The 11,782-nt window shown below is 46.2% G+C and overlaps 1 long non-coding RNA gene across 1 annotated transcript; it reads left to right on the top strand.

Annotated features, from left to right (window-relative positions):
• The first annotated feature begins 2,509 nt into the window (after positions 1 to 2,509).
• Positions 2,510 to 11,308, top strand: LOC128352998 (uncharacterized). Its single transcript, XR_008320772.1, has 3 exons — positions 2,510 to 2,650; positions 9,044 to 9,184; positions 11,120 to 11,308. It is a non-coding gene; the product is annotated as an uncharacterized LOC128352998 (long non-coding RNA).
• The last annotated feature ends 474 nt before the right edge of the window (positions 11,309 to 11,782 follow it).

Here is an 11,782-nt window from a genome sequence, read left to right as displayed (position 1 = left end):
TCCTACTTGCTGCTTCAGTGATTCTCCAAATCGTCCCCCTCCACTTCTCCACTCTAAACCATTATATGCCCTATAGCAGGAGTTCTCAACCCTAGATATTGCTGGACTACAACTTCCATCATCCCCATCCACAATGGCTGAAGCAGGATAATGGGAGTTGTTATTGGGCCCAACAACATCTGGGCACCCAAGGCTGAGAATCAATGCCCTATGGCACAGGGAGGCAACCTTTGGTTCTCTAGCTGTTGCTGCCTACTACTCCCATCAACCCCAATCTCAATTTATTTTGGCGAGGGATGATGGGAATTGTAGTTCAACAACAGCTGGAGAGCCAAGGCTGCCGTTCCTTACCCTCCTGTTACACCGTAGTAACAGAAAATACTGAAAAGCCTCAGCCTTTGCATGACTTTATTTCTGAATTAAAGCAGGAATGCCAATACAAAACATAGCATTTGGGCTGATTGTATAACAATATAAGGTCACCTTCATATGTCTAGAAGTTTTTGCCACTTGTTGTACTGAGAACCTATAACTTACAGGTACTGAGGAATGAACCATAGATCTTATATATGCAAAAGATGTGCTTTACAGTCAGGGTAGTGCATGTCTGATATCTGTCCTGATTTAGTCCCATATAGTCAATGGGCCCCTTCTAATGTATTTACTCAAAAATGGAAACCTGTGTGAGGAACACCTGTGGCATTCAGCAGTAAGTGCCCCAGTTTGGTACTGTTCACAAATGCTCTATGTTCAGAGGCAGCTATCGCAACTAAGGAAGCACCAGCACTTCCAACAAAGCACAGGTGCTGCCTTCCGCAGTAACACAGCACCTGCAGGGGAGTGATTTTCCCCAGTCTCCCCTGCCCCCGGAAGCACTCCCTGCTCTCTGGGAGTAGGCCCCCGAGGGCGGTGCAGCCCTCGAGGACTCACTTCTGAGTCATAGGGCACTTCTGGGGGCAGGGAAGATTGGCGAATATTGCCCCTTCCTGCACAAACAGTGGAGTTGCATTAGTCTGCAGAGCAACAGCTTCATGAGAAGCGCTGGTGCTTCCTTAGTCATTATATCAGCCAGAGTATATATCTTTATTCCCACAAGGGGGACCAAGTTGAAAAAGTCACATGAGAATATGTGATTCATATTGACTCATATGAGAATATGTGACTCAGGGGCCTAGAGCACCTTCCTAACGAGGCAAGGCTACAACAGCTGGGGCTATTTAGTTTAGAAAAAAGACGACTGCAGGGAGACATGATAGAGGTCTATGAAATCATGCCTGGTGTGGAGAAAGTGGAGAGAGAGAAATTCTTCCCCCTCTCACATAACACTAGAACCAGGGGTCATCCCATGAAACTGACTGCAAGGAAATCTAGGACCAACAAACGGAGGTACTTTTTCACACAACGCATAATCAACTTGGGGAATTCTCTGCCACAAGATCTGGTGATAGCCAACAACCTGGATGTCTTTAAGAGGGGTTTGGATAACTTCATGGAGGAGAGGTCTATCAAGGGCTACTAGTCGGAGAACTATAGGCCACCTCCAGCCTTAAAGGCAGGATGCCTCTGAGTACCAGTTGCAGGGTAGTCACAGCAGGAGAGAGGTCATGTCCTCAACTCCTGCCTATAGGCTTCCAGCAGCATCTGGTGGGCCACTGTGCAAAACAGGATGCTGGACTAGGTGGGCCTTGGGCCTGATCCAGCAGGGCTGTTCTTATGTTCTTAATATCCCAGATGTCTCCTATGCTATGATTTCCCAGAAATCCTTGCCAGCTGTAACTGACTCCTCACTCCATACTGTATCCCAGTAAGTAGGTATCCTCTCTATGGAACACTGAAGCACTCTGGGTAGGTGGAAAGCAGGACCCAACTCACCCACCCACACGTACTGCTTTAGGGGTGAGCGAGTTGGGCAGTCACCCAGTGTGCCTACCTGAAGGGGGCACCAACCAAGAGTTTGGTGACTCACTGTTTGTTGAGTGTACTATCTGCTGTCAGCTAGGGAGAAGAAAAAGCACTGTCTTTAACTTTTTATTCAAAGTTCTGCAGGTTGTTTGGGTACTAAAACAAAAAATGAACTTCTGTCAATTATCATGGGGTGGGCACCAAAGATACCCCTTGCCCAGTATGCTATTTATTCTAAAGCCGGCCTGGTGGAAAGGGGGTGGAGTGGGTGAAAGGAAAGCCCTATTCTGGTTCTTAAGAACAAAAAAAATTCAGACACTATAGACAGCTCTGCTATTGCTTCCTTTTCATTCCCCACCCTGATCAAGAACAGCTAACAAGTATATTAGGTTTATTAAAGAATTGTCCATAAGAATAAGTTCCAAGCCTGTTGACGTTGCTTAATATTGACAACATGGACTTCCATTGGCTGGGGCGGGGAAGAGGAATTCTTTCCTCTGGAACGGGAGCTTCCATGGAATCCTCTCGACAATATGACAGTTGCTTTGTGGATTCTCCATTCTCAAGGGTGTCCTTTCGGCATGCGTCTGGGCATTATCTGAACTCTGATGTGACCTTGTTGCTAATTTGGACCTCTTGTCTTTCAAGCTTCACAGCTGCACAGCCCTTTGATGTAGGGACTTGAATTTCTGGTTGAAGATTGTCCAAGTGACTCAAGTTTGTCCCCTCCCCCCTCCACTATACAATGGTGGGTAATTACAGTTCCAAAAGACCAGAGTTACACTGGAACAAGATCATCTGTGCTCTTGGCCTTGGACAGACAGTACTTGAGTCTGGAGAACATGAAACCACTAGGTTTCATGCTGTCTGATCCTTTCTGCTTGATGTACCTTTTATGTAAGGCGCCAGGGTTATGCATTGGGCACAAGACAACTAGGAAACAGGCGCCTTTGGTGCTTAAGTGTACATCTTGAGGGCAATAATATAGGGCATGTTTTAATACCTCTACTCCCTGAAGCCTGGATGCAGTAGTGATTCTGCCCAGGCTAGTGTCCCTGGCTGGTTCCACCAAAGCAATGAATGAGTGGCGACCCCAGATATTCCCCTTGAATGGACAGCTACAGTAAGCTCTGCAAGGGGATCCTACATGCAAAGGGTTAAGCATACCGAATCCCAGAAATCTAGCCGGCCAACAGTTATGCAACGTCCTGGAAATCCAGCAGGCAAGCAGTTAAAGGAGTCTCATCAGATAGCAGTGGTTGCAAAGCCAGGCAAGAAAATCAAGAATATAACTAACAGGCCTTGACCATTTTTCCATGGATTTATTTATTTTATTATAGTTCTATATCTCTCCATCTATCAGCTCTGGGCAGTCCACAACAAAGCAAAGATATAATCAATTAAAACCAGCAGAATGAGCAGAAACTAAAACGATATAAAACAGTTTAAAACGACTTTAAAACCAAATTTTAGAACCCTGGAAGGTCAGCCCAAAAAAGTGAGTCTTAAGGGCTCTCTTGATGGCCAGTAACACTGTTAATAGTGTTCTCTCTAATTTTTTTCATCTGTGTGCGGGATGAATTTTGTTCTGGGCGGCAGTATCAAGACAGTGTGGAATGTTCTTCTTGCAGAAATCCGAGGCTTAACTGTCAGTGGTTTCTCTAAGGCATGCGCATGTGCACCCACTCACAAGTTTTTGGATGTCCACTCAGTTAATTTTAGATCCCGCTCAGGTTGAATCAGGAAAGCCCCATTCTGAATGCAGGTGCACACACACTACCTTGATACTGCCGCCTAGAACAAAACTCATTCCACACAGAGATGAAAAAAATTAGAGGGACCACTGGCCCCAGGGTGAATTAGCAGTTCCTATGTACCACCTGCCCAGACTAGCCAACTCTGGGCCTATATAGGAATGCTGTCTGTGGCAGTGGGCCCGCCCCTTTGGGGAAGCCACTTTGGGGGACAATGAGGGTGAGGGCCAGTCCCCCTGGCCCAACAACTTACATGTGTGTGAGTTCTGGTCATGGGGTAATGGTGGGAGGCTATTTTATATTCTAGCTTCTGTTTAAAGTCTTAGGTAAGATTGGTTTATAATGTGTCTAGGTTTGTCTGGAGATAGGGAGACAGGGAGCATATCCGTTGATTGTGGGGCGGCTATTCTGGTGGTGGTAGTGGTGGTGAATAGGAGGAGTAACGCTGGCAACTCAGCAGGCTATTACAAGGGAAGTTAAATCAGAAATCTAATACTTGTTTCCCTTTCCGGCTGTCCTGCCAGCTCTTTGACCTTGTGGGGAGGGGGCAATGCCAACCATCCACAGAACCTCGCCTTGCTCCTTTGTAATGCCAGGTTGGTCCAGAATAAATCAGAAATCAACCATGATCTGATTATGGATGGAGGGGCCAACTTGGGATGTATCACAGAGACTTGGTTGGGGAGGCTGGTGGCCCAATCTGTCCCCAGCTTCTCCCTCCAGGGTACTCTGTGGAGGAACAAGTGAGAGTCTGTTAGAATAATATCTCCCTTGCCAGGATCCTTGTCAACGTGTCTGATCATATTGAATGTGTGTACTTAAGTTTGGGGACCAAGGATAGACTGGGACGTCTGTTGGCGTACCGATTGCCCCGCTGCCCAGCAGAATCCCTAACTGAGCTGACGGACTTGGTCTCGGGCTTGATATTGGAGTCCAAGCAAAACACACACAAAACACCTAGTAAATGCTGAAGTATATTATAACATCACTGTTATAAGAAAATATTATAACATCACTGTTATAAGAAAATATACAAATAAGTGGCACAATCTAATCTAATCTACACATACAGTGTACAAATATCCCAACAGGTGATGATAATGCTGCTCACTGTGACCACATTCTTTCAATCAACTCACAGTAAGTAGTGTTGCCTTTGAGAACAAGAAGCCTGGAGATTTACTTAGTTCTTGGGGTGGAACCTATCAGACATATGAGAGCCATTTAGAGGTACAACACATTTTTGAGTTCTGCTCCTTGAGTAGATAACAGAAATCTATTTCAAAGTATTTGGAGATCAAGAGACGCGTCTGTGCCTGAGGAAGCATTCGAAACCTTGCATTAGCTCTGCAAGACTCAGCCATATGTCTCTTCCAGCATTCAGAAAACTGTGTCATCACCAACTGAGTTTCTTCACATTGTCCAGCTATTGTCAGTTTCAGCATTTTGAATTTTGTGTAATCACCTATTGGAATATTAGTACACTGTATGCTTACTCCTCAATAATATGTATATTTTCTTACCATTGATATTATAATATACTTTAACAATTAATAGATACTTCTATTTTTTGTGTGTTTCGCTTCTGCATGTCGTACCTACCCTTCCCATTTTCTGTACTTTGGTATGGGAGTCCCCCAGGCTTGTGGTGGAGGGGGACTACAATGTTTACTTCGGGACCAATCTGTCTGGGGTGGCTCAGGAATTCATTGCGGCCATGACCACTATGGGCCTATCCCAAGTTGTCTCGGGACCAACTCATGTTGCCGGCCACACACTTGATTTGGTCTTTTGTTCGGATCAGGGGGATGTTCCGTGGGTGCGAGATCCTGTGGTTTCCCCATTGTCATAGACGGATTACTACCTGGATAAGGTTGGTTTCACAGCCACAACCCAGCCTTGCAGGGGTGGAGGACCTATTAAGATGGTCCGTCCGAGACGGGTGTTGGATCCAGTAGGGTTCCAAAAAGTCTTGGAGGGTTTTGATGTTGGTCCTGCCAGTGATACTGTAGATGCCCTGCTGGGAACCTGGAATAGGGAACTCACCAGAGCAGTAGACACGATCGCTCCTAAGCGTCCCTACCGATCTGCTTTAAAAGTGGCCCCTTGGCATACAGAGGAGTTACAGGGTCTGAAGCAGCAAGGTAGGCAACTGGAGCGCAAGTGTAGAATTCAGCTTGAATGTGACAGGACACAGCATAAAGCCCATTTGAAGGTTTATGCGGAGGCAGTGTGTGCAGCAAAAAAACAATTTTGGTCTGAGTGCCTTGCTTCTGCGGGTTTGTGTCCGGCAGAGCTGTCCCGAGATGTGATGAGTTTGACTCAGGCTCTTTACAATTCAAACCAATCCCCGGGGACTTTGTTCTGCTGCGATGCTTTTAATGGGTTTTTTGCGGACAAAATCTCCTGTATTCAGGCTGACTTGGACTCCACTGTTTCTGCAGAGTCTATTAAGGTGGTATCCAGCAACCCCACTTACAATATTAGATTGGATTAGTTTCAATCTGTGATGCCTGATAACGTGGACAAGCTGCTTAGGATGGTGCAGCCTACCACTTGTTCTCTGGATTGTTGCCCGAATTGGCTGCTTTTATCGAAGGGATATTGTTGGGGATGGCTTAGCTAATATCATTAACTCATCGCTGAGGGAGGGTAGGATGCCTCCTTGTTTGAAGGAGACAGTGATTAGACCACTTCTTAAGAAGCCTTCGCTAGATCCCTCAGTGATGGATAGTTATAGGCTGGTCTCCAATCTCCCATGGTTGGGCAAGGTGATTGAGAGAGTGGTGGCTAACCAGCTCCAGGTGGTTTGAGAGGAAACTGATTATCTAGACCGATTTCAAACTGGTTTTAGAGAGGGCTATGGGGTTGAGTCTGCCTTGGTCGGCCTGATGGGTGACCTTTACCGGGGAATCGACAGAGGGAATGTAACTCTGTTGGTTCTTTTGGATCTCTTCACAGCGTTCGATACCATCGACCATGGTATCTTTCTGGATCACCTGGTGGAATTGGGGATAGGAGGTACTGCTTTACAGTGGTTCTGCTCCTATCTCTCAGGCAGGTTCCAGATGGTGGAGCTTGGTGGCAATTCCTCTTTAAAATGGGAGCTACTATATGGAATCCCTCAGGGCTCCATTCTGTCACCAATGCTTTTTAACATTTACATGAAACCACTGGGTGAGGTTATCAGGAGATTTGATGCAGGGTGTTATCAGTATGCTAATAACACCCAAATCTATTTCTCTTTATCATCATCATCATCTTGAAATGGATAACAAACTGAAGCTGAATCCAAGCAAGATGGAGGTGCTCATTGTGGGGGATCGGAATTTAACGGATGAGTTAGGTCTTCCTGTGCTGGATATGGTTACACTCCCCCAGAAGGAACAGGTATGCAGCTTGGGAGTGCTCTTGGATCCAGGCCTCACTCTGGTATCTCAGGTGGAGGCTATGGCCAGGAGCACTTTCTATCAATTTCGGCTGATTCGACAGCTGCGTCCATTCCTTGAAGAGAACGATCTCAAAACAATGGTGCATCAGGTGGTAACCTCCAGGCTTGACTACTACAATGCACTCTATGTGGGGCTGCCTTTGTACGTAGTTCGGAAACTTCAGTTAGTTCAAAATGCGGCAGCCAGATTGGTCTCTGGGGTAACCCAGAGAGACCATATTATGCCTGTATTAAAACAACTGCACTGGCTGCTGATATATTTCCGGGTGAAATACAAAGTGCTGGTTATTACCTTTAAAGCTCTGAACGGCTTGGGTCCAGGCTACCTTAGAGAGCGCCTTCTTCGGTATGATCCCCATTACTCATTGAGGTCCTCTGGAGAGGTCCGTCTCCAGTTACCACTGGTACATCTGGTGGCGACTCGGAACCGGGCCTTTTCTGTAGCTCCTCCTGGTCTATGGAATGCACTCCCGGCAGATATCCGCAGTTTAGGCTCGTTGTCAGCCTTTAAGGGAGCCCTAAAAACTTATTTGTTTGGCCTGGCCTTCCAAGGCTTGTAAAGTATTGTTGTTTTTTACAAGTATTTTAATTGGCTTTAAATGGGTTTAATTGGTTTTTAATTGTTTTTATATTGTTTTTAGCACTGTGTGTTTTTATGTCTTTTTAAAAGTTGTTGTATACCGCCCAGAGCCTCTGGACAGGGCAGTTTATAAATGTAAGTAAGTAAGTAAGTAAACAAACAAACAAACAAACAAATAAAATGAATGGGAGACTAGAAGTATAAGCACTGTAAGATATTCCCCTCAGGGGATGGAGCTGCTCTGGGAAGAGCAGAAGGTGTCAAGTTCCCTCCCTGGCTTCTCCAAGATAGGACAAGATTTTTATAGGACAAGATTTTTTTATTGAACCAACAAACTACCAAAGCATACAGTACGTTGCCAAGATAGGGCTGAGAGAGATACCTGCCTGCAACCTTGGAGAACCTTGGTGTGCTCAACATCGGCACACAGAGCAAAGGCCCTTCTGGCAACCATGTTGGATGGGCAGAACTGATCAGTGATGTCACTTCCTGTGTGCTTACAGGTGCCTTAGTTTTTTTCAGTACAAATGCTGAACCACAAATGAAATAGGGCACGTACAGTTCCTGCCATGGATTTCAAGTCGCTTGGCTTTCAAGAGACTCCATTTGGCAACAGAAGTCCCTGGGTCCTGTACTTCATTTTCCTCCGCAGGAGGAAACCAAGAAGGATGAAGATCTTGCAACAGAATTCTTGCTACCTTCTGAGAAAATAATTTCTTCTCACTGTAAACATACTGGGCTGCCAGCTCCCAGACACACTAGAGATAAGGCCTCACTCTCCAGATAAGCTCTGTCTTACTCAGCCCTTTTTTTTATTGGTTTGACTGCTGCTGGCAGATAAGAGCCTCTGGATGCTTATTCCAGGCCTGTCAGGGAGAGGGAGAGAGTAGCCTGGACAGAGAAGCCAAAGGCTCACTTTGTTGGGAGAGTCAAAAGGGGTGGAGAGAACTCTTTGTTTTTAGAGAGATCAGGTTTCTCTATCCATTCACAGTTGGTGGAGACTAATCTCTGGCTTGGAAGGCACAGCAGCCTATGTGTGCCGAGATCATCAAGGGACAAGAGGCGAGATTTAGTGAAACGGATTTCTTGACAGTAAAACTGCTTGCAGTCAAGTAGAATGGGGGAAATTTAACTCATCCTTGACCAAGAAAGGTTCCCTCCCAAAAACAAAGGACTTAAAATAATGTGGCCCAAACACACCCAAACTGTTTGTTATGATTATTTACTATTTCTGTAGCATCATCATGTATATGGTGCTTTACAGACTGAGTTTAAACAGAGCAATTTTCAAAAATAAATATGTCGCTTTGTTTAGATCACACAAAAGAAATAATCTAACCTCACTTTCCTTTTCAGCTGAAACGGGAAGATGGATATCAAGATATGGCTTTATGTTTCCACTCACCCAATACTCGGTTTGGCGAAGGTTCATAGCTTAGTGGAAGAGCATCTGTTTTGCATGCAGAACGTCCCAGGTTCAATCCCTGGCATCTCCAGGTAAAGGTAAAATAAAGTGTGCTATAAAGTCGATTTCAACTCCGGGCACCCACAGAGCCCTGTGGTTTTCTTTGGTAGAATACAGGAGGGGTTTACCATTGCCTCTTCCCACACAGTATGAGATTATGCCTTTCAGCATCTTCCTATATTGCTGCTGCCCAATATAGGTGTTTCCCATAGTCTGGGAAACATACCAGCGGGGACAGGGGCATAGTTAGCCCACCGGCGGCCCGTATGTGGCCGTGGCGGGCGCCCTGATAGCCCTGCTCCTGCGCAGCCGCGTGGCCCCTTCAGGAGCTAGTTAGGCTGGCGCTACGTTCGCAGCACCAGCCAGGAGCGACTCTTCCCTGCCTTTGCAGGGAAGAGCCTCTCCTGGCTGGTACTGCAAATGCAGCACCAGCCTTAGTTTAGTTCCCGAAGGGGCCACGCAGCCCCCGCTCGGGAGCTAAACTACCGCCCCCGCGTCTGCCGTTAGACGCGGGGGCGTGTCGGGGCCGCTCTCGCGGCTCCTGATTGGTCACCAGCCCGGGTTCTTTGAACCCGTTGGCCCAATGGTGGCTCCGCCCCTGCACGGGGATTCAAACTGGCAACCTTCTGCTTGTTAGTCAAGCATTTCCCCACTGCACCACTTAAGGTGGACAGGAAATATCTGCTGGAAACTCTGGTGGGCTGTTGCTGGTCAACGGCTGCTGAACGAGCAGCGCAGACAACTTCAGCTCTCCAGCAGCTGTTGGGTTACAACTCCCTCCCAAGAGACCAATAGTCAAGGTAGGATGATGAAAATCAGAGGGATGAAGTCCCTGTCTTCATGGCAGAGGATACTGAGCATATACCTGTTCCTGAACCAGGCTTTTCGGGGATGGAGGCTAAAGAACTGAGTCAGATAGAAGTGACAAGAGATTATGTTTTAGCTGTCTGGAAAAATTAAAAACCAGCAAATCGCCAGGGCCAGACAGCATCCATCCAAGAGTCCTCAAAGAACTCAAATGGAGCCAGCATGGTGTAGTGGTTAGAGTGCTGGACTAGGACCGGGGAGACCCGAGTTCAAATCCCCATTCAGCCATGAAACTAGCTGGGTGACTCTGGGCCAGTCACTTCTCTCTCAGCCTAACCTACTTCACAGGGTTGTTGTGAAAGAGAAACTCAAGTATGTAGTACACCGCTCTGGGCTCCTTGGAGGAAGAGCGGGATATAAATGTAATAATATTAATAATAATAATAATAATAATAATAATAATAATAATAATAATAATAATAATAATAATAAATGTGAAATTGCTGACTTCCTTCCAAAAATATATAACTTATCCCTACGATCAGGCTCTGTACCAGAGGACTGGAAAGTAGCAAATGTAACACCCATTTTCAAAAAGGGATACAGGGGCGATCTGGGAAATTACAGGCCAGTTAGTCTCACATAACACTAGAACCAGGGGTCATCCCATGAAATTGATTCCCAGGAAATTTAGGACCAACAAACGGAAGTACTTTTTCACACAAAGCATAATCAACTTGTGGAATTCTCTGCCACAGGATGTGGTGACAGCCAGCTACCTGTATGGCTTTAAGAGGGGTTTGGATAATTTCATGGAGGAGAGGTCGATCATCGGCTACTAGTTGGAGGGCTACAAGCCACCTCCAGCCTCAAAGGCAGGATGCCTCTGAGTACCAGTTGCAGGGGAGTCACAGCAGGAGAGAGGACATGCCCTCAACTCCTGCCTGTAGGCTTCCAGCAGCATCTGGTGGGCCACTGTGTGAAACAGGATGCTAGAGTAGATGGGCCTTGGGCCTGATCCAGCTGGGCTGTTCTTATGTTGTGCAGGCAGCCCTGAACATAATCGACTACTGGTTTGACTTGGTATAAGGCAGTTTCTTATTAAGCTGAACAAAGTACCCTATGGCATTTTAAAGACTAATGAAATTATTTTACTTTAGGTTTTCAGCAGCCTGACAGAGCGCACTGTGTCAGAGGCATGAAGTGGCTGACGTAGAGAGTATGTATGTGACGGCCACCATACAGAAATTATTCCTTACCCCTGACCTAATAGTTAAACTGTATAGGTGACACGGCCATTATAGATCTGAGAATACCCCAGAAAGAACATAGAGATTACTTCCCATCACCTCAAGCACTACCCCTTCCAATGGAGATAGTTCACCTATTTTGCTAATGGGAGTCATGGAGGGATGAAACTCTAAGCCAGGACTGGGCAACCTTAGCTCTCCAGCTGAACTACAACTCCCATCATTGACCTACAACTCCCATCATCCCTAGCCACAATAAATTGTGGCTGGGGGTGATGGGAACTGTAGTTCAACAACAGCTGGAGAGCCAAGGTTGCCCAGCCTTGCTCTGAGCCCTTTTCAAAGGACAAAATGAAAGGTGAGAGAACATATGACGAGGCAGTGGGGTTCTACTCATTGTGCCAACTCTCAACTTACACACATTCACTGAAGGTAAAACTAGAGTGAAAGTACACCAGAAAATACCCCCAAAATACCCCCCAGAAAATACTCCACTTCATTCACCACTATAGTACACAACGGGAACAAGTTTACAGAAATATAGTTGCAACAAGAAACAACCTTCTTGTGAAC

Source organism: Hemicordylus capensis, chromosome 1 (assembly GCF_027244095.1).
Source record: "Hemicordylus capensis ecotype Gifberg chromosome 1, rHemCap1.1.pri, whole genome shotgun sequence".
In the NCBI taxonomy this organism is placed as follows: domain Eukaryota; kingdom Metazoa; phylum Chordata; class Lepidosauria; order Squamata; family Cordylidae; genus Hemicordylus; species Hemicordylus capensis.
The sequence above is the reverse complement of the archived record's forward strand: the minus strand, read 5'-3'. Positions and strand labels throughout refer to the sequence as shown.